The sequence below is a fragment of the Hippocampus comes genome, unplaced genomic scaffold, assembly GCF_001891065.2.
Source record: "Hippocampus comes isolate QL1 unplaced genomic scaffold, H_comes_QL1_v1.1 scaffold104, whole genome shotgun sequence".
In the NCBI taxonomy this organism is placed as follows: Eukaryota; Metazoa; Chordata; class Actinopteri; order Syngnathiformes; family Syngnathidae; genus Hippocampus; species Hippocampus comes.
The window spans coordinates 1,115,095-1,140,866 of record NW_017806072.1 but is presented as its reverse complement, the minus strand read 5'-3'; the positions used below and the strand labels follow the sequence as shown (position 1 = coordinate 1,140,866).

The window sequence follows — 25,772 nt, the reverse complement described above, 5'->3', positions numbered from 1 at the left end:
TTGCTGAAAATGCTTGAAAAAAAAACAGAAAGCCTGTCATCGAAAGCCAAAGAAGTAAAACCTCTGGCTATAAGTAAAAGTGTTTCAACAGATGGAAAGATGAGGGTGTGACAGAAAAAGACGTACAGAGAGGTAAAAGGGAGTGGATGACGACTGTCTACTCATTAAATGCTGCTGGAATTACTTTTTTTTTTTTTTTAACCGTATACTAAACTCTCCTCTTCCTGCCCCTCCCTCCTTTTTGGCTGCTGTAGTCTTCTTTCATAATTCTGTAGTTCCCATTTGTCGTTCACAAGCTCTTCTGTTGAAACAACTCATTGTGTGAATGCTGAAATGAGTCGTGGAATTATATAAAGATTTTTTTTTTTTTTACTTTCATTCCAACACTCATTTAAACTGTATTGATATTCAGATGCAACAGTGAGAATTAGTCATTTACGACCTTCAAGTCTGAAAATCTGAAGAACTACCCAAAGTCCGAGTTCATATGTACAAACCCGGGACAGGTCAGGGTTTCAGGCTTCATTTTGGATCGTCACGAAGGGGGACTTTTGCAAATGTTACTTTGTAGTGAGGAAGTCTCAGTAAGGAGGCCGTCAAGGGTGGAGAGGTCGGATAAACAGCAGACTTTGCCATGGGAGACCGCTGTTCAGTTCCTGTATCCAACTGTGAGTCCCAAACGTACAATTAAAGTCCAAGGAGTGCACGTCGGCTTGGCCATTCGCTGCGCTGCATGTCAGTAATGTGTATGCAGAATATAAGCAAGCAATGAAATACTATTTTGTTTTGCGCTGTGTTTATGGTTGTGAATATGTAATGACCTGCAAGGGCAGCAGCGTGCCACAGACCAACTTTTGTAGAAACAGCTGAAGGCAGTTTGCTGCTGCTGGATGGCACTTTGCAGCTTCACTGGTGGCATCTCACGCTCAGACTGAGGTTTATATCGCGCTTCAACGCTTCCTCCCCGATTTCCTATCAGATCACAAAGTTGAGTGGACCAAAGACGGTGCGAGTTGACTATCTTTCAGGAAGTCAACTCGCAGTTGAGCTCATAGCATAGTTGAGCATAACACAGTTGGAGTATAGCCAAATTGGCTGTAAACAGCACAGAAGCTCACCCAGACCAGAGCTCATCATTTCTTATCAGATAAATGTTTGATATGATCCACCTTTGACCAGTTTTTGACAGGATCATTTTATTTTATTTTTTTTTAGTTTATGATTTAGCTGTCGTTGATGCAAAGCTGTGTTTTATGTCTGTCTAGATGCTATTCTTTTTCTAATGTGTCCATTTGAACCATTTCTAATCAAAAATGCTTTTATTCTGCAGATGACAGGTGAGCTGTCCATGTTACACTAAGTTTCTTGAACTCCTTAATGCTGCAGTTACATTGGGTAGACTATAGAATAATTAATAACTGCGGTAAGTCAACAAATTAAGAGTCTAATGCCCAGGCCAATACTGAGCACACTGTCAAGAGAATCTGGAAACATATAGCACTAACAAGTAGTGTGTGTGTGCCTGTGTGTGCGTGTGTGTAATTAAGACTTATGAAAATATTGAACTATATTATGACAAAGCTGTGTATTTAGACACTTGAGTTTTTAACCAACAGCCTGTAACCCGTCTTAGAATTTTCTCAGGGGCACAAGGAGAAAAGCACGGGTGGAGGGCGTGTTGAGATAATTTGTTCCTCACAATCATCAAGACTTTGAACTCGGGTGTAAGAATGATAACTCGGTTAATGAAGCAGAATTCCTGCCCCAAGCTTTGCGCCAATCCCCTTTGTCGTGTTTATTTTTGTTGATTGTTCAAATATACAATGTGAAGCCGGTTTGGTGTGGTCTACGGGCTCCACTACGAGCCCAGCCCCCCTTCTCCTGATTTCGATGCTGTCATTTTGAAATTATGAAGTCTTCCCAGCTGGGACGCAGGGCAGTATGCCAGACTGGGATGGGGCCAGTGTAACCAGACACCGTAATGTAGACCCTCTTTTACTGAGCATACTATCTAGAACTTAACTAAAACGAATTCATCACTCTGTATGAAAGCACCACTGCGAGTATTAACCGCAAAAATCATGTTTTACATTTTTTGACAGGGTCTGCTTGTTACTTGGGCTGCAGAAACGTGGCTTGTTAAAACTCATGTTGAAGGATGGTGCAAAAATGCAAATCTGGTGAAAATATGTTTTATCTCCATGTGTTTCGTCAGAGGAAGTTAACAGTCCATCCATCAAAAATCCAATCACAATTTCCATCAATGAGGTCGGAGGTGAACGGGAACATATCCCAGCTGACTTTGGGCGAAAGGCAGGGTATGTCCTGAACAGGGGCCAGAGCTACACAAACAATCATTCACTTATTTTCACAACTCCACAATTTCAAAGATTCAATGAACCCAAAATGCATGACTTGGGAAACCCCAAACCTCAGACCTGTGAGGCAGGCATGCTAACCACTGTAACACGGTGCTGCCTGCGGAAGATAACTGCAATTAGGGAAATATCAGTTGCCTTTTTATGCTCAAAGGACATTTTTAACCCGTACATTGCCAGACTGGTTAAAAATAGAGCAGACCGTTTAATAATACAAACATCCAATATGTTGTTACTCTCCCACTTTCATAAAACTGACTTTTCTGTTCTCATTTTCAAATGATAGCAAGTGAGTCCAAATGGGCGCATGATGCATGCACATGTGACGCTTCGCTCCCCAGCGACTAATGTGACTGCTGTTTCCTTCCGTGTGCATGGGCAAATGTGTGGGTGTTTGCATGTTTGGATTTGCGGTTGCAAGGCTCCGTCTGTGTGTCTGTGTATCAGTGCGTGCAGGCAAGTCTTTCACACAAGAAGCGGTCGCTGCTCTGCGGTCGCGTGGACTAAATGAACTCAAAAGTCGCACACACGCACGCACACACACACACACACACACACACACACACACACACACACACACACACACACACACACACACACACAGACTTCCCTCAGAACACCTAGAGGTGACTCCCTGTGGCAGGGTGCCCAGTGTGTCGCTAAAACCACACAGCAGTGCATTCCCAGACTCTGAGAGTGAGGCGAGATGAGCAAAGTGGAACAGACTCATCAGTCGACGGTGGTTCCGTGTTCGTCGGATTGTGTTTGTGTGTTGATCTGTGTCTGCGCACAAACTTGGTGGGAGAGAAGCAAGGTGGGGGCATTGCTTGAGCTCTCAGCTGTGGCTGCTTTTTATTAGATGGTGTTGTGAGTGTTCCCTGGTGAGCTCCCACGGGGAACCATTTTATGGCCGTGTAGATGACTCTGTGTTCCACATGGCCATTTCAGCCAGCACATAATTTGATGTCTTAACACCGAATGACTTTATGGTTTGTTTTTTTGATTGGCAGACAAGTCAAACGTGGCTCGAGGCTACTACATTTGCCATGAAAATATGGCATTCAAATCTACAGCCTTCAATCCGCAGCGGTATTTGTTTTAATTTCCTCTATTTTACGCACTAGACAGACCTTTGGGCTCTGGCAACAGAATGAGGGTTAGGGGAAGTTAAAAAGTCGAGAGGTTTCCTTTTGTTCATCTTGCAACCTGCTGTTGATCAACGTTGAGCTGATAGATGGTGTCAATAGAAACCAACTCACAATCGCTATCGCTTGTGATAATTCTCATTCAAAGCACGGCCGAGTTGACCATCCACTAAGATGAGAAAGGGCTCGACATGCAGTTTCGGTTTTGATGAGAATTGAAAATGTCTGGCACGTCCTCGTCATTCAGAGTTCACCAAAGGAATAGTCCGTTTGACTGTCGACGCATGTTGGCAAGTTTCTACAAAGGTTTCGCTACTTTATTTCCATTGCAAAATTGTGACCGCAGGCTGCTTTGGAGTCGGCGGGAGGTGAGTTATGCTTTTCGCATACTGTGGATTTTGGGTGAAGTATCAGTTTAGGTTCACCATGGAAAAAGAATAACAGGCTCCAATCTATTGCTCATTGTTCAAATAAATGTGGATTTCTGCATGCGTGTGCCAGTGCATATCAAACACGTCTTGTTCTATGGTTTCACTTCAGATCGCAGTGGGTCTATACGGGAGATAAGTCTGGAGTTGATAACCGAGTCAGCAAAGGCAACCCTATATAGTACAGTATATAAGGACGACGGGCGGCAAGTGGTTGAAGTCAAATATTAAAGAAAACGGCGCAGCAAATCGAGAGTGGGTGCGGTGTTTGACAAAGAAGTGATGAGCCAAGAGAGAATAGATGAGCAGGATGCCACCATCTGTTAGCCACATGCATACCCCACAGCTGTCACATAAATCTCAGGCGAGCTCGGCAAGGCTGCATTCCGCCAGGCAAAACATTCATAGGGTCTCTCCCTCATCGGGCCCACACCATGCATTCAATGCATGTAAAAATTAATTGAGCTAAAATCATATGCATTGGGCTTAGAAAGACCGGTTGATTTACGGCGAGTGAGAGGCTAAAGTGGAGACCATTTGAACAGTGGGGAATTGTGACGTAGAAGAATGGTATTGCAATGTGTCAGCATTTGAGGCCTTGGTGCAAATGTTACATAATCATTGCTATTTCACTTGAGCTCTATGAATTACTGCCTCCAACTATTGGCAATAAATGATGTTGTAAAGTACTGCTGCTAGGCAACTGTTGACGACGAAGTCGTGTTCTCCTCGTGTGGTCTTTGAGCTCTCCACTACATTAGGAACAGTGGATGTGAAAATAACCAACACGATGCAAACGCATACACACAGTTTAGGGTCACTCGGGTCAGTCTCAATCTCAAGGAGGCAAATGGAGGCCTGTGGGTACAGATGCGCATAGTCAATTTGTTTGTTCTCCGTTGCTGGGCTCTGATGTGCGGGATATTTGCCTTGTCAATATTAAATCTCATTGAACTACTTAATAGCGGTGCAATAGATATCGTAACGCACCAACCACTCAGGTTTGTTAAAATCGATAATCAAATCGATGGAAGAATCCTCGATGCAGCTCTCGGATGTCAGTGGATTGTGGAGGTGTACCCAGTGAAGTGTCCAATCGTACCGTCCAAGTCAGTTGCTTGTACACGCCAATCAAGACCTTTTATCTCTTATTACCTCTGCGTCAAAATAACTGTCAGTAATATGAAATAGTTGTATTCTCTTAGAAAAGTGTTTGAGGACGGTGTCGTGGTTCTGTGTCATAGGTATGAATGTATTTTGGGATATCTTTGCACGGATTTTACTGGAACTTGATAATAATTGGGGTCATTGCTGTTAAAGAAATAATGTAATAACATAGCGGTCATGGATGAGTCATCACTAATTTGAAGTTCTCTTTCAAACCATATTCAGGAACTGCGGGTGACCAGAGCAGGGCTGATGAGAAAGCCCAGTCATTACATCACAGTCATGGAGTGTGGCAGATGAATGGGGGTGAATGTTTTCCGGGCAAAATATCAGAATAGGATTGAAGCAAATGTAATGCTCTATTATTCTTACTGCACTGATCAGCAGGAATGGCTTGAGAGAAGCGTCGAGCCTCGGGTCTGGCTTACGTGACAGGAACATTGGGACATTCTCTGGTTACCCTAAAATGATTGCAGTCCACGACTGTCAAGTAGCTGGGCAGTACATCAACGCGTCATTCGGCACGTTGCCTTCCTATGGTGTCACCTCGTCTAATCCGCAACAAACAGTGAAAGACAATGTGGACATTGAACCACACAGTTCATACGAGTGGTATGAATCAATGGCATGTTTGAGTGTTGACGGTCTGACTGCCGCACTGGCTGCATCGGTTTCATTGCATGACAACTTGCCGCAGAGCTTTGCCTCATCTGGACGAAGTGACTTGACTACAGCCAGTCCAATGCTCACTCCACAGCTGCACATCAGGGACAGCTGCGACTCTGAATCCCATCTTCTGTATCTGGGGGCCAAGTCCCACTAATCGCAACTGGATCAGTCGCTTTCCAATGAGATGCGTCTTCAATTGTAAACACATTGTATGATGACTGGGAAAGAAATGTGGTCAACATTTTTTCGAGTATGTTTGAACCAAATCTGCACAAATGCTCGTCTCTCTTTGGGTATTTTGGGGTTTATAAGATATTACAAGTAGCGTCAATGCTTTCTCAGGGATGTATCGATCTCTAGACTTTAGCGTGGCCTCCCTCCAGCTCACGTGCAGCAGAACAAAACAGAAAACCTGCACATTTTTCTTCCTGTATTTTTGCTCTCCCTTTCTACATCATCCCTTCATTCTCAAGCCACATGTTTTGGGCATAAAAAAAATGCAAGACAGAGAAGAAAAAAGAGCAATAGACAGCTCCAAAGGAATATGGCTTGTATTAATCTGGAAACATTCATTTTCATCTGAATTAAATTATTGGTTTGAACTCAGTGTCCTGAGAAAGCAGGCAATGCGTCACCAGCTTCCCATATGGGCAAGGAGTGGTCATTAGGTCTGTCACTGTTACCACGGAGCTGAGCTTTCTTGCAGTTTTTTTGTTTTTTTCCCCATACATCACATCAAAAGTACACATTTGTTGTTGGCAGACACTTGGTTTATTCTTGGGAAGTAACATGAGATGGGAGTCGAGATGTTTCTTTCAATCATTGTGGCTTTGTGCCTCTGTGTTGATAAAAACACTCATACAGAAACACATTTGACGACAATGAGATATCTCTGCGCTATACTAGAAGGATGTTCTATTCTGTGAGACCTATTTCGCAGAAGACAAACAAGACCCAGTTAAGAAAGTGTCATGGTCCCATAAAAAAGTGTTACATATCAAACTTTTTTTCTGATGCCATAATTATTAGCGAAACACAGCAATAGACTAGCAATTTAAATCAATATTTTCACAGCCATAAATGCATGTTGTTGGCCCATGTTTTCAAATGTTGACATAGACTTACTCCATAAGATCTCTTTGTAAGGGGTCTGGGCAAGGACAAATCTGCATACAGAATAATGGCTTTTCTATAAAAACGTTAAGATGCAATGGTTGAATGGAATGCTTCAAAAACTCAAAACTCACACTGGATTTCAGCAATTTACTGCAAAGGGTTTATGTGGAGGGCGGCCCGGTGGTCGACTGGTTAGCACGTCAGCCTCAGAGTGCAGAGGTTGGATCCCGGCTCTGGCCTTTCTGTGTGGAGTTTGCATGTACTCCCCGTGCCTGCGTGGGTTTTGTCCGGGTACGCCGGTTTCCTTCTACATTCCAAAAACATGCACGACATGTTAATGGGAACGCTCAAAATTGTCCCTAGGTATGATTGTGAGCGCGGATGGTTGTTCCTCTCTGTGTGCCCTGCGATTGGCTGGCAAGTAGTTTGTCTGATTTAATCACCATTTTTTGAAATGCACACCTGATGCACATTACAGTTTTTTTTCCCCTCATCAGCTCAAAAAAATGCATCTGCCTTTGTCTAAGGTGGCCAACACTTGGAAAAACAATGTGGCAAATGAGACACAAAAAAACCCGTGTTTGTGTTCTGCCCATTACCAATATCATTGTGTTGGGTACCCCAGTGTTAGGTGCCAACGGGGCTCATTTAACCTACCAATGCTGCATCCAAAGACTTTAACGGTTATGCCACAAACATTACATTCACACTCAGTCTATCTGAGCTCCCGCTCAGGCATAACTAAGCACAACTAATATGTAAACATTTTCTGGGAGTCCCTAAGACAAGACATGTGACTATTGCATAACGTCAATGGCCAGTGGCACCAAGTCAGACAAAACTTCCTGCTTTGAGTGGTCCCAGTTCTACCGCTCAGGAAAGGGTCCACTTTTTTGGGGGGGCTTTTTTTTTTTTTTGTCTCTGTCAAAAGGTGGTGATCAGATGTGTAACAATACAGACCTTCACAAGCAGGCACAGCAGAGATGTTGTCTCATCTTTACATCAATCACTAAATCCACCAGACAGGAGAATCCTATGATTTAGAATTTACCTTTGTGGAAAAAAAACATAAATTTCCTACAGATGCCCTTTGGAAACCTTTTAACAAAAACCAGCAGAAATGTTTGACGTGAGCAGCCTCAGTAGCTGCAATGCCTCAGTCACGGTGATAACTACCAAACACATAAAGCGCATAGCCTCTGAAATGTTCTGTACTTGCTGGTGGTCGGAATAAGTAAAGCGAAGCACTAGCATGCTCCAAGCAAATTTCAACATTACTCTTCAAAAAATGCTGCGAAATTCCTGAAAGGAGTCTTGAGGAGAGGATAGGTATGTTTGCGTTTGATATAATCCAAGAGGACAATAAAACAACTGTAAAGAGCCGCTGAGGCTGCGATTGCCTAGTTTGAGATGCTAAAATCCTTTCAGAGCTGCTAAATGAGGGTACACCCATGCTGGTCTTTAACAACTGGGCGACTCCTTAAATGACAGAAATAGCAGATTTATGTAAGCAGAATTTAAAAAAAACAACAAAAAAACTGTGTTTGCTTACTGGTCCTATATTGCTTGGTATACTCTGAGGTGACCAACACCACAGACATAACGATACCCCCCCCCCCCCCAACGACTCTCTTATCCCCAACCAGCCTTCTTTTGTCAGACCAAGAAAAAAAACTGTCCCTGAGCAGCAGCATGCAGAGGGCATTCGGACTAAAGTATTGTATAAGGAAGGAGAGAAAGTAGAAGAAGAAACAGAAGAAGCTCGGCTTACTGCTAGTTTATTTGGTAACTATAATACATGGTGCTTGCAAAGTCTTCTCCTTGTCTTTCTTGTGGTGAATGACTTGCTTGACACCTTATAGTAACACTCAGGTGCATTCCCAATTGACTGTCGTTCTGTTTCACAATGATGAAGAGAATTCTGAGGCAAAATCAGTGTTGAACACACACATGTATGTATTTGCGGTGGTATATGTTGAACAAGTGCCCAACTGGGCAGATTGAGTCGGAATAATCATACCTAACACGCCGTATACCGCAATTGCTCAGGATGATGTCATTCGTGACGTTTGATAATTAGACCCTTGCTGACTTTGATGTAAGGAGGTTTTATATTCAAAAGTGGCCAGATTTCCCATATGCGTGTACCCGGCTGAAATTCAAGCCAAAGATTGATATGCGCAATGACTGGGTTTCTGTGTTTGACATTAGACCATAGCGTGAGTTTTGACAAGGGGAGGTTGCCCTCTTACAATACCCATCCATAGGCTCTACGGATACAAATTGCCTCTTTGCATACACCTCGTGAGGCTCCAGATAGAGACTTCCACTTTGACATCCGGTTGCGTCCTCTTTGTGTGTGTTTTTTTTTTTTTTTTGTTTTTTTTTTTTTTTTTTTTTTTTTTTTCTGTCTAATTCTGCTGGGTGGCACACGGAACCACATTACTGGCATACTTCACTGTAATGCAATGTAAGCACCAGCAGACAGAAGTTTACCACATTATCCAAACTTATCATTGTGCAGTGACGAGAGGGTACATTCCTTGTTGACAAATACACTTTTGCCAACATCGCGTGTCAATAAACCTGATTTATAATGCTAAAATGTGGCATTCCTCACCTTCACAAAGGAGAATGACAGTGGTCAGCATCCGCTGCGGTTGTATATTTACCTGGCTTGCATCTGGATGACCTCTGACCACAAGGAATACATCCCCGTGGGAGAGGGAAATGTGCCTGTTAGAGGCCAACTCGTGGGCGGCAGAGCGGTTTTATACACAGACTGGCATTATCTGCAACTTTTGCTCCATTCAGGGCCACTAAATATACCCTCCGAGGCCTTCCCAGGCTCCTCCAAGCTGGGGAGAAGCGGCCACTGCTTGGGCCGTGGTCCAATGACATGGCTGCCGACCTCCACTGAAAGTATTTTTAAGGTCAATTACAGGGTATAGTCCTTTTTAAATGGCCGACTGGTGCTGAGGAGGCCTCATATTAAAGGTTTATGTGGCAAAGGACAGGGAGAAGTCTGCCGTCGCTCACCCCAGTTCCTATTGTTACCATCCATGCACCCGCTGAGACAGTGCGCTGTACATATAGATTAAAATTGTAATGCTTAGCTCTGTATAATATAAATCAAGACTTTACAGTCCAAGTATGTGCTTGGAATAGCAAGGTAAGATGAAGCTTACAGAGCAAAATAGATCAAACCATTTCTTAAGGGCAGCCCGGTAACCTTTTTGTAAGCACATCTGCCTCACAGTTCTGATGTTCAGGGTTTGAATCTTGGCTTCATCTTTCCTGAGCAGAATTTGCGTGTTCTGCCTGTGCTTGCTAAGCTTGTTTTGTTTTTGTTTTTTTGGTGGGGGGGCGTTTCCACCGACACCACAAAACCTTTATTGCTTAATTTAACACAAAATTGACCATAGCTGTGTATATTTGAGCGTGAATGGTGGTTTGTCTAAGTGCACTATGATTGACTGGCAACCAGTACAGTATGAACCACGCTTCTCTCCCATAATCAGCTGGGATAAGCTCCATATCTCCCTGGCCCCTATTTTTTGGTTATTTTTTTATTATACTTATTGGTATCGCTGAAGAGGAAATTCAACTCATACGCTGTACTTTTGTGAGCCACAGCACACATGCGCATGCAAGGAGAGTTTCAGAGTGAAAGACGACTGCACTGCCTGAGCTGGGATGGCAGACGATGCCTTGCTCAAGGACACCTCAACAGTACCCAGTAAGCACATTAGTGTCCCTCCAACAACTGGATATCATTTTTGTATATTTTTGTCCATAGTTGAACTCGTACCCGTGACCTACCACTCAAAAGTCCAAGTCCTGAGAGACTGAGCTACATTTGACACATATTGAGGATTATTTACTACAAGCCGGGAGGATGCTTCAGATGGACAATTATCGCTCTGATCATCAACACAAGAACTTTATTTCTTCAATTGTTAAATTACAGGTTGCATATTGGCGAGTGGTTCGCGCATCTGCCTTACATTCTGAAATTAAGCGTTTGAATTCAGGCTCCAGCTTTCCTGTGTGAAGTCTGCATATCCTTCCCGTGCTTGCGTAGTTTTTCTCCAGGTTACTCCTACAGGTGTGAATATACAGTAGGTGTGATTGGTTGTTGGTTTATAAGTGCCCCGTGATTGGCTGTTGACCAGTGCAGGGTGTACATTGCCTCTCGCCCAAAGTAGCAGGGATGAGTTACAACTCACCCATGACCCTAGTGAGGTAATAGAAAATGGATGGCTGGATGGATGCTAAGGTACACACTTGCTCATGTATTTTTACTGAGAAAATGTCAGCCCTTAAAGCGGTTATCATAATCCGGATGCTCGCCTAGTCGGACAAACGGCACTCTGCATACACAAAGGCCACACACGCAGACTGGCACAGTTGCTCGATACAGAACCTACAGCGAGATCATTCTGGTCCTTTTCATGATTCATTCCAACATGAATCTACCATAAATACAGGCCTGTCAAACTGTTTCTACCCCACAGAGAGGGAGCTCAATGGTACAGTAGACACCATTCACCTCTGTGTATTTGTAGGGGGCATAAGGAAGGTTGGATTTGGTGGCTTTGGTCTTACTGAAGAGGGAGGTGTTGATGGGACAAAAGGGGTGGGGGGTCAGGAGGCTTGAAAGGCCTATTTGTGCAGATGAGGGCTGTGCTTGCTTTGCTGTGGTTCCCCTGCAGTTCAATGGACGCTCTATCCATGCGTAGCTATTCCTTCCTTAACACTTAAGCAAAACAGGATTATTACAAAAGAAGAGCGGTACAGTATTTCCTTACCTCAGTCTTTCACACATGAACGACGAATTACAAAAAAATTTGATTAAAAGCTTGTGAGACAATAGGCATGTTTTTTTTTTCTTTTTCACTACAGATTGGTCACTCGGGTAGAATTTGAAAATGACATATGACTTATCAAGTTCTATTGCATCAATGTCAGCAACAAGCCCAGGAAAACAATCATTTTTTGCCCAGCTACTTTTCTGTAAAAACGATACGCTGTGAAAATGGAAAGTAACTCTGCATTCCTCCATTTACAGTACACTAGAAGCGGATGTTTTCAGGAGAGGGACTGAGTGTCACAAGGATCCATCCATGTCACCTGTTGGCGTGCTGTTTTTTGCATTACCCCCGCTGACAGGACTGAAGTGCAACAATGTAATGCAACAGGCAAACATCTGCATTCAAAAGTTTCAGAAAACATTATTTGTCCCCAAGGGGAAAAAACAATTAACTGAAGCAGGCGGATATTTTCACTGACGTGTTTTAAGAGTTGGTTCAGCCTTGAAAGAGGTCTGTGCTCTAATGAGAACCATTCTAGTGTCAAAGTCGGAAATGAAATGGTATGTGAGTGTGTAGGGTTCAGCTCACAGGTGTGCTGTCATTGAACAAAATCATTACACTCGGTCAGACAGCTTGATTTTAACAACAGGTTGTTAATTTCCTCAAATTCGTGAATATCAAATGTGCAACTTAGGAAATGTCTTCTTAAGTCTATTAGATGAATACATTTAATCCTCGTGACAACTCACTACTGATGTTTTAGGTTTTTTTCTGCTTACATAAACAATTCTTCAAATATTTGAAAAAGAGGAATTTATGTTATACTGCAACACGCAGTGCGTTTGCTATTTCAACACTGAATATAACTTTTTACTCTTAACATGTCCTTCACTCTAACGAATGCTATCCATTTTAGTGAAGTTGACTCGACCCTTTATTGGCATGAATACTGAATTTTAGTGAAGTTGACTCGACCCTTTATTGGCATGCTTCACTTGCTGTGAATTAAGAATTGTTCAGCACAACATTAATAATCATATGTAAAAATGCTGGTGTTAATTCAACACCATGGGTTGTTAATGTTAACACCGGCAAAGTGTCTATAGCCATCCACACTGCCCAGTGTGAAAGTAAATAATTTACCAAAGTGTTTAATGTTCAACACCAAAAAGTCTGTAACAGCAACAAAATGTAGTGTTGACAACGCAATAATAATGACCGCTGAGTGTTCATGCCAACACTAGACAGTGTGGGGAAAATATCGCATGCCTCACTACTTTGAATAAAACATTACAAAATCTGAGTTCAAAACACTTTTTTGAATTACATCTTTTAATTAACTCATACAAAACAGCAATTTTGTATGAGTTAATTTGTTTTTTTTCATGCGAAAACTGCCCATCATGTCAATATAAAAATCAGGTCGGACACACCAATAACAGTGAACAAATCCTCCTCAATTCGAAATGCATCAAAACCCAAAGTAATAACATTTGTGGTCAAAAGAAATGTCTTACTGTCATGAAGTTGTTTATTTTCCTGAAAGTAGGTAATTCACTTTCAGTTGCCACACATCCAAGCATCCCATTCTGGCATTCAGCTCCATAGTCTTGCACCCACGAGGTAGTGGCAACAGTAGACATTACATTTAAAAAGACCTTTTCATCTGAACTGGATTGTGTGGCATACTTCTTCGTATGAACATGGCCTTCTTTTTGACACTTTGGCAACTGGTTCGCCCAATATTTCATCATGGACAAGCCTTAAACAGATGATGGCTGCCCAGATGTTGATTGGTCTTGCAGTGTCTTTGAGCCACCGTCAAAAGCACATGGCAGCAAAACAGACAGATGAATACGGACACAAAACAATTACCATTCCATACTCAAGTCCATTTCTTGGAGACCTCCACAGCCAAATGAGAAAACCCTCGAGTTTTTTTTGCAACTCAGTTGTCTTGCAGATTGGAGAAGAGTGTGGGAATTCCACGGACATAATGCGGCCATTAACTTTTCACACGAACACTTCAACGCAATCAAATTCCTTCAAAGACACTTGGCTTTTCATATTATCTTATTTACCCCTTTACATTGTGGGGAGTAGGCATATTGTTTGCCAAGCTGATGACAAATGATGCTCACAAATATGATCATTATGAATGGAGTCATTGCAGTGCAGTTCATCACTCTCGTTAACTACACCTGCTGGTTTCAATTTTAAATAGACCCCAAGCAGGGTCGAATCAAGGTGACACCCCATTTTAACATAGTATCAGGGTTACGTCCTGCACTACACAGCCTATTCTAGGCTGATTTGCAATGCAGTTGTAAAATTTTTGAATTCTTCTTCTTTTTTAGGATTCCAATGAAATGTGCTTTCCACAGATGGATGCCATTTGTAGCACAACAACAATCCCAAGTGCGTGAAATAGCGTGAGAGTTACCCTATTACATTACAAGGGCTTTACTGCTGGCTTAACATTTGAAAGATTTACTCATGCATTTAGTGGCATTCGTACATTCACGAGAGTTCCACAAAGAAGTACTTTTACTTTCTACCTTTTTATGCGAAATCACTTGTTGTTAACTCTGATATTTGACTTTGACAGCAACAATACCCGTACTGTCAGTCTATGAAAGGGGTGTAAAAGGCAAATTAGGATATTAACAATTAGTGTTTTGTCAGTGTAGTTGTACCCCGATTCGGTACATCAGTGTTTGATTTGCCAAATTTTAATCGCACTTTATTTGGAATGTGTGATATTTTTGACAGCATCCATTTTTAGAATGACTTGTGCCAGATCCCAGTGATAGTGACATGGCCAGCTCGCATAACAGTCATTCTAAATTTTGTGACAACTCCGTCCAGTGTTGCTCTTCAAAGAACACAAAAAAATCTCTTTATGAGCCTTTTGGGTTTTTGTTTTTTGTTTTTTTTCGCCAAAACCTTGAATCCACACTACCTCCTCACCTAAAACTGCCAGACTCTGTCTTCCTGGGAACATCCTCACTCCTGGTCCACATGGATGGACGAGTACACATCGCCAGGTTGCTAAGTCTACACTGTCTGGGGTGACCCGTGTTTGTCGAAGGAGGCAAGCATATGTTCGTGGCTGCTGGACTCGGAAAGACACACCAGTGTGTGATTGGCCCATCACTGGTCGATTTGAGTGTGAAATTCCTAGATCTCAAGAGCAATACAACTCAAACTGTTGAATTTGAGTCAAGAGATTCAGATGGTGGTTGTCTTTTGGTATATTGAACACTTGAATGTAAAATCAACAGCTCTAACTCATCACGAACACACACGGTGGCAGAAAATCGAATGTATTCTCAATCTTATAGACTGTATCTGAGATCATTCAAGTGTCGCAGCCACTCAGTGGCTGTGAAGTTGCTCTCACTAGTCCTAATTGGGAGAGGCTTTGGTGTTCGCAGCAAACGGGAAGCAGATGGATGCCATTTGTAGCACAACAACAATCCCAAGTGCGTGAAATAGCGTGAGAGTTACCCTATTACATTACAAGGGCTTTACTGCTGGCTTAACATTTGAAAGATTTACTCATGCATTTAGTGGCATTCGTACATTCACGAGAGTTCCACAAAGAAGTACTTTTACTTTCTACCTTTTTATGCGAAATCACTTGTTGTTAACTCTGATATTTGACTTTGACAGCAACAATACCCGTACTGTCAGTCTATGAAAGGGGTGTAAAAGGCAAATTAGGATATTAACAATTAGTGTTTTGTCAGTGTAGTTGTACCCCGATTCGGTACATCAGTGTTTGATTTGCCAAATTTTAATCGCACTTTATTTGGAATGTGTGATATTTTTGACAGCATCCATTTTTAGAATGACTTGTGCCAGATCCCAGTGATAGTGACATGGCCAGCTCGCATAACAGTCATTCTAAATTTTGTGACAACTCCGTCCAGTGTTGCTCTTCAAAGAACACAAAAAAATCTCTTTATGAGCCTTTTGGGTTTTTGTTTTTTGTTTTTTTTTTGCCAAAACCTTGAATCCACACTACCTCCTCACCTAAAACTGCCAGACTCTGTCTTCCTGGGAACATCCTCACTCCTGGTCCACATGGATGGACGAGTACACATCGCCAGGTTGCTAAGTCTACACTGTCTGGGGTGACCCGTGTTTGTCGAAGGAGGCAAGCATATGTTCGTGGCTGCTGGACTCGGAAAGACACACCAGTGTGTGATTGGCCCATCACTGGTCGATTTGAGTGTGAAATTCCTAGATCTCAAGAGCAATACAACTCAAACTGTTGAATTTGAGTCAAGAGATTCAGATGGTGGTTGTCTTTTGGTATATTGAACACTTGAATGTAAAATCAACAGCTCTAACTCATCACGAACACACACGGTGGCAGAAAATCGAATGTATTCTCAATCTTATAGACTGTATCTGAGATCATTCAAGTGTCGCAGCCACTCAGTGGCTGTGAAGTTGCTCTCACTAGTCCTAATTGGGAGAGGCTTTGGTGTTCGCAGCAAACGGGAAGCTTTTTTTTTTTCATTGGTGCTTTGGGTATGTCAGCAACTTGACCTGGAATGACCCCTGACAGCTGTGCTCCTCACACAGCAAGCCCTACTCGCAGGTATTATTTTAAGATGTGTTTTCAAGACAAAAACTGGCCACCGGGCACACATGTCAGGCTGTTGCAATTGTTACATACGAGGCGGGCATTTGTCTTGATCGTTTCTCGAAAGACAAAGATGCACTGTGAGGTCTCATTGAAGAGTCAGCTCAGGTCACCACACATGAATAACTGTAAGTGCGCCAACTGCAATGGCACAAAGCCAAAGCAGGTGATCCTGTTTCCAAAATACAGTTTGTACTTTTTTTTTTTTTTCAGAGATGCAAATAGTTATTATGGTGAACCCTCCTTTGTCGTGGGGGGGATACACTCCAGACTGACATGCAATAAGTGAAAATTTGTGACATAGACCATATGAAAAGTAAAAAGTTTACATCTATATTTTTAATGTCGTTTTACCCTTCCCACGTGCTTTGCAAACAATTAAACTTCCTGAGACTCACTTTTAAAATGATTGCTTAACATTTGTTCTCACTCCCCACGCTGAATGAAATCATTTGTTGGGTGAACGTAATAAAATTATGGAATGAATTTCCACCTAATTAAAACGCTTTTATTAACCGGGATAGGGTTTTGTTGAACCGAGTATTAGTGTCAACATGATGTATTTGCAATGTTTAAAACTTAATTTGTATTGGTTGTTTTCACATATTTACTAAACCAGTGGCTGACTTTTGTTCCTCGGGTAAATTAAATGATACAATATGATTGTGTCTTATTTTGACAGCGTGGGTATGGCTAAATTTTTAAATGGGAAAATAAGACCAGCTGTTTAATACTGTCTTAACAAGTTAAGTCACCCAAAAAAAAAAAAAAATTGATCATATGAAAATAAACTGTCAAATAAGTCATCAGTCAGACGATAAGACATTGTTGATGGATGTTTACATTGAGCACCTTTCACAAGTCAACTTCGTTTAACCTCAATTGGCGTCGAGTTTGAAAAAGATTACAAAGCGAACTAAATTGACAATAGAAATGTATTCCACAGAAACTGGAAACAACGACCAACAAAAAATATGTATCTCGACTTGATAGCCGTTAAAATAAGCGCGTTTAAAAAGAAGGAAAGAAGTGAAGAGTCTTTTTCCCCCCTCAGGTTTCCCTGGTGATTTTCTGCAGAGCGTCAAAGGTATATCGTAGCTGTGAATGCTAGTTTAGGTGGTGTGCGTAGACCAGAACGAACAGCACTGCAACGGCAAATGGGACATTCCGCAGCTCATCCAGAACATTGCCACCCTCCACATCGTCTCTGTCTGCGCACACTATTTTCCAATGACAGCAAATTCAAAGACCACCGCCTTCATTTCAACTTGTTTGCTTTGAACTTCTGCATCCTTTTAGGAGAAAAAAAATATTTTCATCCATGTTATACTCATCCCTTTAATTAAATATGAACAAGACAACTGTTGACGGATGTTATTCATTTCAAAGTCAAAGACTATATTTGCAGTGTCTTGTGTTTTGGTGAATGACAGATGCCAGAGGCCTGGAGGAGCAAAAAAATTAACTCCATACCATGTATTGTTTCACCAGCTTCTCTGGTTTGTCCTTGATGTTGACGCACAGGGCTTTGAAGGTACGCTCTCTCCTGACAGCAATGATGTTGGTCTGAGCAATGTCGGTCAAAGTTTTTCACAGCACACGCACAAAAAAATAAGAACCCGCATTTTACATCATGAGGAGAGTGGATATCACAATGCACACATAAGCATTGGTAAGTCACACTAGTCTCATACATTTTAGTTCAAATCAAAACTTTTAAAATGAAAAATGTGCAAAGCTGTAACTTTTGTCAATTCAGGTTTCCTTTTTCAGACATGCATTTTGATATCATCAAATTTCTTTTTGAATGGTCAAGTCTTTTGTAAGATGTTTGTTGTTTTTTTTTTCCCATTAGCATAACTCATCTTTTTTTAAGAGCGTAGGAGTAAAGCCCCGAAAAGACAATCTGACACACCGTGATGATCATTCCAACTAAACTATTTGTTTTTAGACTAAACTGTAATCATCTTTTATTGATGAAAACAAGGCTCACAGCTTTTGTGTTTTTGATGACAAAAAACGATTAAACGGAGGTGTTTTAATAGAATTTTAGTATTATGTAGGTTTCTGTAAAAAAAAAAAAAAAACAGGGTGGAAACAAAATGAAAATTTCTGTGTTTAAGAAAGGAGCAACATGATTGAGGTGGGCGGCCCGGTGGTCCAGTGGTTAGCGCGCCTCAGAGTGCAAAGGGTTTTCTCCGGGTACTCTGGTTTTCTCCCACATTCCAAAAACATGGCAGTTTAATGGAACATGCTAAATTGTCCCTAGGTGTAAATGTGAGCGCAGATGGTTGTTTGTCTCTGTGTGCCCTGCGATTGGCTGGCAACCGGTTCAGGGTGTCCCTCGCCTACTGCCCAAAGACAGCTGGGATAGGCTCCAGCATAAGAATAAGCAGATTGGAAAATGGATGGATGGATTCATGTTTGAGGTGTAATAAATGTCTTCGTGAAAAAAAAAAAAACATTAGCCGTAGTATGCACACTTGAAATACTTATAAATATCAGCACATCAAACCATTGTTTTTCTCAAAATCTACTCGTCTTTTTTATTGGAATACAACACACTACCACCAGGGCTCTTCATGTATTTACTTACCTCACATTCACAGGAGAGCTGGTACGTAGTTTTCAAGAAATAGTATCACCACTTTGCGCTTCAAACTATTTATCACTCCCAATTCACTGTAAAACTGATACTGTACATGCAGTAAAACAAAATACAATTAAATATTGTATATTTAAACAGCAAAATGTTTGACCCATCCATGTAGTTCAAATGAAAGTCAGTTTGCTAAATCAGGGAAGCACAGTGGACGAATGAATCGTCAGCATGTTTTCCTCGCAGCCGAGAGCTTGCGGGTTTGAATCTTGCCTCATTGAGGTATTTGCACATTCTTGCCCCACCGTTGACGCAAAGTTTGTCTATCAAGACTGTATCGTAAAATTACGTATTTTCAAAGCGAGCTGCATTTAATCTTGCGCTGCAAAAAAATAAAATAAAATTCATGTAAATACCTCAAGGATCGCATGGTAGGCTAGTGGTTAGAACATCTGCTTCACAGTTCGGAGGTATGGGGTTCGAATCTAGGCTCCTGACTGTGGAGAGTTTACGTGTTCCCCATGCTTGCGGAGGTTTTGTCTGAGTTCACAGGGTTCCTGCTGCGTTTAAAAAAAAAAAAAAGGAAAATATGCATGGTAAGTTCATTGAAGATGCTGAATTGTCAATACTGTATTGTGCACGTGAGGCTGACTGCTTGTTTCTCTGTTGACTATTATGATACCCTATCATGGCACACATAGACACGTACGGACAATTTAGAGTGTTTCATTAACCTGCCATGGATGTTTTTGGAATGTGGAGGAAACAGGGAGAACATGCAAACTCCATAAAGGAAGGTTCGGGCCTGAAATCAAACCTTGCACCTTTGCACTGTGAGGCGGGTATGCTGACCAGTCACCACCGTGCCACCGTATTGAAAATGCATGGGAGATATAATTATTTTTTATTACACAGTCACTCTGTTTGGACTGAATTTGGTTAATCTTTTGTGGATTTTTTTTTTTAAGTAGAGGCAGAATAACACAAATAATGAAAGCTGTCACCCTGAATACATGTTGCAGTAGTACAGTACAGTATGTGTTCTGCTCTCAACCGACTGCCTAAAATAAATTATGACTTGCTCTTTAAAAAGAAACTCTGCCACTCCTCCAATATAACTGAGTTACAGTAATCTTAGCTTGGAAAACAAAAGCACAAAGATTCATTATCCCCAAAACAGAACAGTCTCACCAAGATGTTGCGTAAAAGGTTTGCTGCCAAACCTCTGCATCTGTATAAACCTACGGTATTGTGTACTGTACTTTGCAGCTCCACCTAGCTCCTGGTGGCAGCGTGTGATATTGCCTTCCTTCAATAAAGTTCACCTGAATCCAAAATGTCACTTAGAGATCTCGGGGGGAGGTGGGGGGGAATCTGTAACTGATAGCCAGTCACCACTGCTCCATTTTGTCTCATTATTTGGCCACATTACTGTTTGTATCTATTTGCTGTTGTTGTGGTAATGACAGTTTGCGTTTACATGGTGAAATGTAAACATAATGATTTCAAATGTTGGATTTGTGTTTTGTCCGTGACCAAATCTCCAGATCGCAGAAGACTCCCAACATGACCTTTTGAGATTTTGATTGTGAAAGAGAACCAAGAGTGGTTTGTCAGCCCTTTACTGTTTATGCAAATGTGTCAAGTCCCAATCCTCGAACAGGCTTTTCACGACCTACAATGAAGTCAGCCTGCAACCTTCAGTACTGCTTTGTGGAACTGTGTAAATTTGACACCATTATGCCACAGAGAGGGCCTGGGTAGGTGTTAATGCAAGAATAGGAGAACGCCAGAGATCTGTACTCCTTCCATGCCTTATCCACTACTGCGAAATGTTTACTTACACCGTCTCTAGGTGATTTTGAATTGTTTCAAAATGTTACTGCAACCTTAATGGTGTATTAGTGGGATTATTCCTTCTGCCAATGGTTGAAAAGTCATAAAAACATCATTGAATGTTATTTTTGAAGTAATGCAGGCGGAATATGCCAGAAGACATACTTCAAGCAGGGACAGTGGCAGTATATTGGCGAGAGCAATACACTGTGGTCGTGTTGCTTTCAAGCTGTCTCGAAGATCAAGCCCTGTCCAGTCTCTGTTGTGCACTAGAGCATGACCTAGCTACATATGAGCTCCCACAGATTCTTTGGGCAATCTCTACTTAAGGTTAAAAATTTTGTGTTTGAGGTCCAGATCCTGCTGCGCATTTCTCGGGCTCATCACTATGTTTTGGGGTTTTTTTTTGGGGTTTTTTTTTTCTGTACTCTTAGGAACCAATGTCCTCTAATCTTTAACCCCCTTTTTGGGCACCGTGGCCTGGTTTAAACCTTCAAACTTGGTAGAGAATGGTTTGCGTGTGGCTTAGCTGGGGCCAGGGTGCAGCGCAACCCCTTGTAATTATATACAGTAAACAGCAAGAGTGTCTTTCAGGGAGAGAGAGAGTTCTCCTGGGTTTGAAGAAATGCGCAGAAAGGATGAGATGGAGGAGCAGTGCTTCAGTCTGAAGATGGACAAACACCAAATGTCAAACTCAATTTACACGTGAACGACATGATGACACTTGCCGTGAACGCAAGACGGGTTTATTGACGTTGGCACACCGAAGCAGACGTTGTCCCCATTTCGTGTGATCGTCCTTCGAGTCTTAATTGGAGAAGTCCTAACATTCCCTGGCCATTATGTGTCTTTGCTGGCTACGACTGTCAAATTGATCAACCATTTTGCTCCATGTGTCCCAGTGAGCGTCTGTGCTTTTCTTTCCGTCTGCCCGTCTGTCTGTGTCATTCGGGCACCCCCCGGGCCCTCCCTCCACCCCACGCTTAAGTGAATCCCCACCGCCTTGCAATCTTGACTTGATCCAAATTTAATTCTACTCCCCCTGTTTTTCTTCTTCATACTCATTTAATAGCCCGACCGCACAGACACATGCACGCCATCCATGCTTATTTTCGAGCACTTCAGCTATGAGGCTGCGACACATCTGACGCAGTGCTCTCATGTAAACCTTCAAAACAAATAACAGTTTGTGGATTCTTGTAGTATGCCATCTTGCTGTCTTTCCATCTCCCTCCTCATCTTTCTGTCCCTTCTCTGTGTGCACGGCACAGTACTGGCTGGTGTCAGGCTGAGAGGTTTTCTTTGGCAGTCTGCTCCCCCCTTGGCTGGGACAGGCCGCTTGCTACTGGCTGCGAGTTGAGAAGGGAAGCGGGGAGGGAGACTGGAGGGGTGGAGGAGGCGTGGTCTCCAGCTGGTAATGAAGTCTTCTCTTTTCATCCTCAGAAGGCAGAGTGTTAGTGGACGGGCCTGGGATCTGCGCGGCTCCTCTGCTTTCTGCCGAGTGACACTCTGCTCAGCGCTGCCTGCACGTCTCAGCGCCCGTCTCCACAGCTGAGAGAGATAAGCAGAGGCAGAGACTCCGCTAGTCATGAGGCTTTTCCTCATACGCACTCCACATCAGAACTCTTGAGGTACGCATTCCGACTGCTCCTGCTCGCGCCGCTCTCCCATACTGTCTGTCTGTGTTGATTGTTGTGGTGGGGGTTGGCGTATCGTGTGGGTTGTCCGCTCCAGGTCCCTCCCACTTTTTTTATGGGCATGCATGGGCGTGTGTTTATGATCCCACTGTGTATGATAGAGCTTGATGCATCTTACTTACTGTGTTTACCTTCGCACACCTTTTGCCTGACAGTCTGCCTGCCTATTTATATGCCAATGACTCATAGAATTGATACCAGGAATTGCATCATCGAGCAGTGTGGAGTAGTTAGAGGCTTCATCCTCCCCAGACATTGTTGCTTTACCTTCAGTGTTGTATACATGCACATTTCGTGTTTGTGTTTGACGGCGCAGCTCAGATCCATGCAGTGATCGCACAGTGCTGTCTCCCTGCTTGTGTGTTTACATTAGTGCACTCGTGGTTTATCTTAAGGCAGTCGGATACATGCAACTGGCATGTGAGGCTCATCTCTTTCAACAAAATAGACAGGAGACAGTCTGTACTCGTCTGCAGCTCTGTGACACCAGGCTTTGATGTGATTTCCGTGGATGTGTACTCCTCCCCGCGGGCCAATACAGATCCGGTCCACAATCTCCTGGAAATCCGTCCATCTGTAAGCTTTCACTTGCCTCCTTTCTGCCCCTTTTGCACTGTGTGCCTGCACCCCAATCGCACCTCAGTGAGGTCTTGACCTTCCTATCAACACCTCCTCTATTCTCACCCCCAGTATTCCAGCTTCGCCCTCCATGTGCGCTAGTCTGAAACAACTTCTAGGGAACGGGTCTTTCCGATACCACTCCTGGAAAAAAAAAAAAAGAACTCTAAGTGACTTTCCATTAGGTTCTGCTGGGCCATGAGAATTATGGTTTCCCAAATGAATAGTGCACAGGAGCCCAGCTTAATTGAAAAAACACAAGTACGGTCTGCCATGGTGGAGACGGTCCTTGTGTCACTGCTGAACTGCGTGAATGAACTTTCCAGAACTGGCAAGGCGAAGTGAAGGGAGAGAGGAAAGTACAGAGCATGAGATAAAGGCAAGGCAGAAGAGAAGGAAAATCAAAGTCAAAAGGGTTATTAATTCATTTTGCTGTCATTCATTTTGTGTATTGTAACTTAATCCCCTGCTCCGACCAAGTTTATAAAAGCTTGACTGAATGGCAGAAAGAGATCATCATGAAACGGTTTCCTGATCATTAAGCCTCAAACAACAACAGCATTAGCCACAGGTAATATCCTGCTTGATTCAAGTCCAGTAAACAGCAGCTTTCTCTCTCATGCTCCTCCCAACAGGCAGTCACCCTATTTAACCATCCTCGGAGCCGTCAGAAGTTATTTCAGTCGGACCACCAAGGAGTCTGAAGAATAGTCCTTTCGATGTTGCATAAACAGCAAGAGCAGACTTTTTCAATCATTGAGGTTCAATATAGGCGTCATTATCGTGGTTTTCTGTTTCTGCTTGCATCCCCCCTCCCCCCTCTCCCCTGCAGTCTCTCTGCTCTGTTTCTGTCACAGCCTCATATGGTGATGATTGAGAACCCGTCACTGGTTTCAAACGGTACATTTGTCACACATGTTTGCCAGCATCTTCTGTTGCCAGGGCTTTCTGGGCTGTAGAGGAAAGCATTCTCTTGTTGACTTCCCAGCTGGGTGGCTCAGTTGTTTGTCCGTCTACCATGACTCCTGACCCCGCTACCACCCCTAGCTGTCTCACTGACTATTAATGTACCCCTCGACTCACTTCCAGCCCGACCACCTCCGTTTTTCCGCCACTGCCCGTCCGCCAGCCGTTGTGACCCGAGATTTGGGAAAAGTCTATCAACTCTGATTTTCGGGAACATCCGCAGGGGTTCTGGGATGGGCATTAGATTCTAATACGATGTGTGGGGACTGCAATCAAAAGGAGATAGACAACCACAGGAGGCTATTCTGTTTGTTATTAATCTTACTTCACATTTTAATTTCTTCTATACGAAAGTATATTGAATTTAATACTCCAGCTGTGAATTTTTTTGTTTGTTTGTTTCTTTTGCATGTGTGTGTATGTGTAATTGACTAGTTTAGTTTATTATCATCTCAACAGATACTGGCCAGACCGGTCGCTTACGTTACATAACTCCATGGAGGGCATTCCTCCCCTAATTTCCATGTGGAATAATAAGAGTCGAGGGTTTCAACTTTTTTGACCCAATGCTGACAATCCATGTGTGTGACCTCATCCGAAGTAGAAAACAACTATCCTAGTATAGTTTTAGTAAATAGTTTTCCCAATAAAAATCATTTTGATTACGCTCACATTCAATACAGAAAAATACTGTAGTTGCGAGCCTAACCATAAAATTGCTGATCTTGTTCATTGCATTGTGTCATGACTCATGACTGCATTCTGCTTGTTTGCCAATTTCGATTTGTCAGTCAGCTGCCAACACAGCAGGAGCACTGTCATCTTTCCATTGATTTGCTGGTTTTAGGTTGTTAATGAATGACTAAATCCGAGAAAAATTTTCTGCACTATTTTGATGAATATAGTAGAGTTGACATTTTGCATCTACTTTGCACAGTGCTCTATCACCAAAGACTCCATCAAAAGAGTTATTCTGCGACCTTGATTACATTTGGCATATTGGCATTTCTATATTCTACAGGTAGGAGGGGCACCCTTATTGTTCTGACTCAAATTCAATTGCAAGTGTAGATATGAAAAGTAAAATCATCTGTTTTTAGTTACAAATGAATTAGTCATCCGTTTCGCAATTCTAATATTTTACCTCGGTCCGTTCTTTGACCTGTATTTCCTATTAATCTCACAAAACCGGATTGTCACTCCTACTGATTACAGTCGAGATAAAATGCATTTTGGATTTGAGGTTTTTATTTTACTGATTTATTTTATTATTTTTTTAAGACACCCAAAATTTCTACAGACTCTCTACTCCACCTTTCCTGTTGGTGGTGGCTACCTGGTTGCCCTCACCTAGAATTGGGCCGACATACTGTTGGAAGTTGATATTTTCAAAGGTGACCACTGTGAATCCCCAGTGCTGATGTAAAACACATGATTTACAGATGATGAGAATCTATCAGCTTCCATCATCTCATTCCCTAATCCAACCTCCTCCTACTCCTCCTCTTCTTCCCTATCTTTGTCTGTCCACCCTTTCCAACACATTCAGCATATTTTCCATCCTACCAAATATGACTCACACACCTTCAATCGAAAAGTTCTCCCGAGACCTCCACCCGCATTCCGACAGTGGAGTACACAGATGCGAAGGTGTACAAGTATATGCTTGTATCTGTCTGTTG

The 25,772-nt window shown here is 42.4% G+C and overlaps 1 protein-coding gene across 2 annotated transcripts in view; it reads left to right on the top strand.

Moving 5' to 3' along the window:
• The window catches only part of znf469 (zinc finger protein 469), a 219,954-nt gene that overhangs the window by 151,724 nt on the left and 42,458 nt on the right, over positions 1–25,772 (top strand). For both annotated transcript variants that reach the window (XM_019894127.1, XM_019894128.1), the window contains one exon: positions 22,253–22,440. The gene's annotated coding sequence lies outside the window, so the exon portion shown is untranslated. The remainder of the gene's footprint in view (positions 1–22,252; positions 22,441–25,772) is intronic.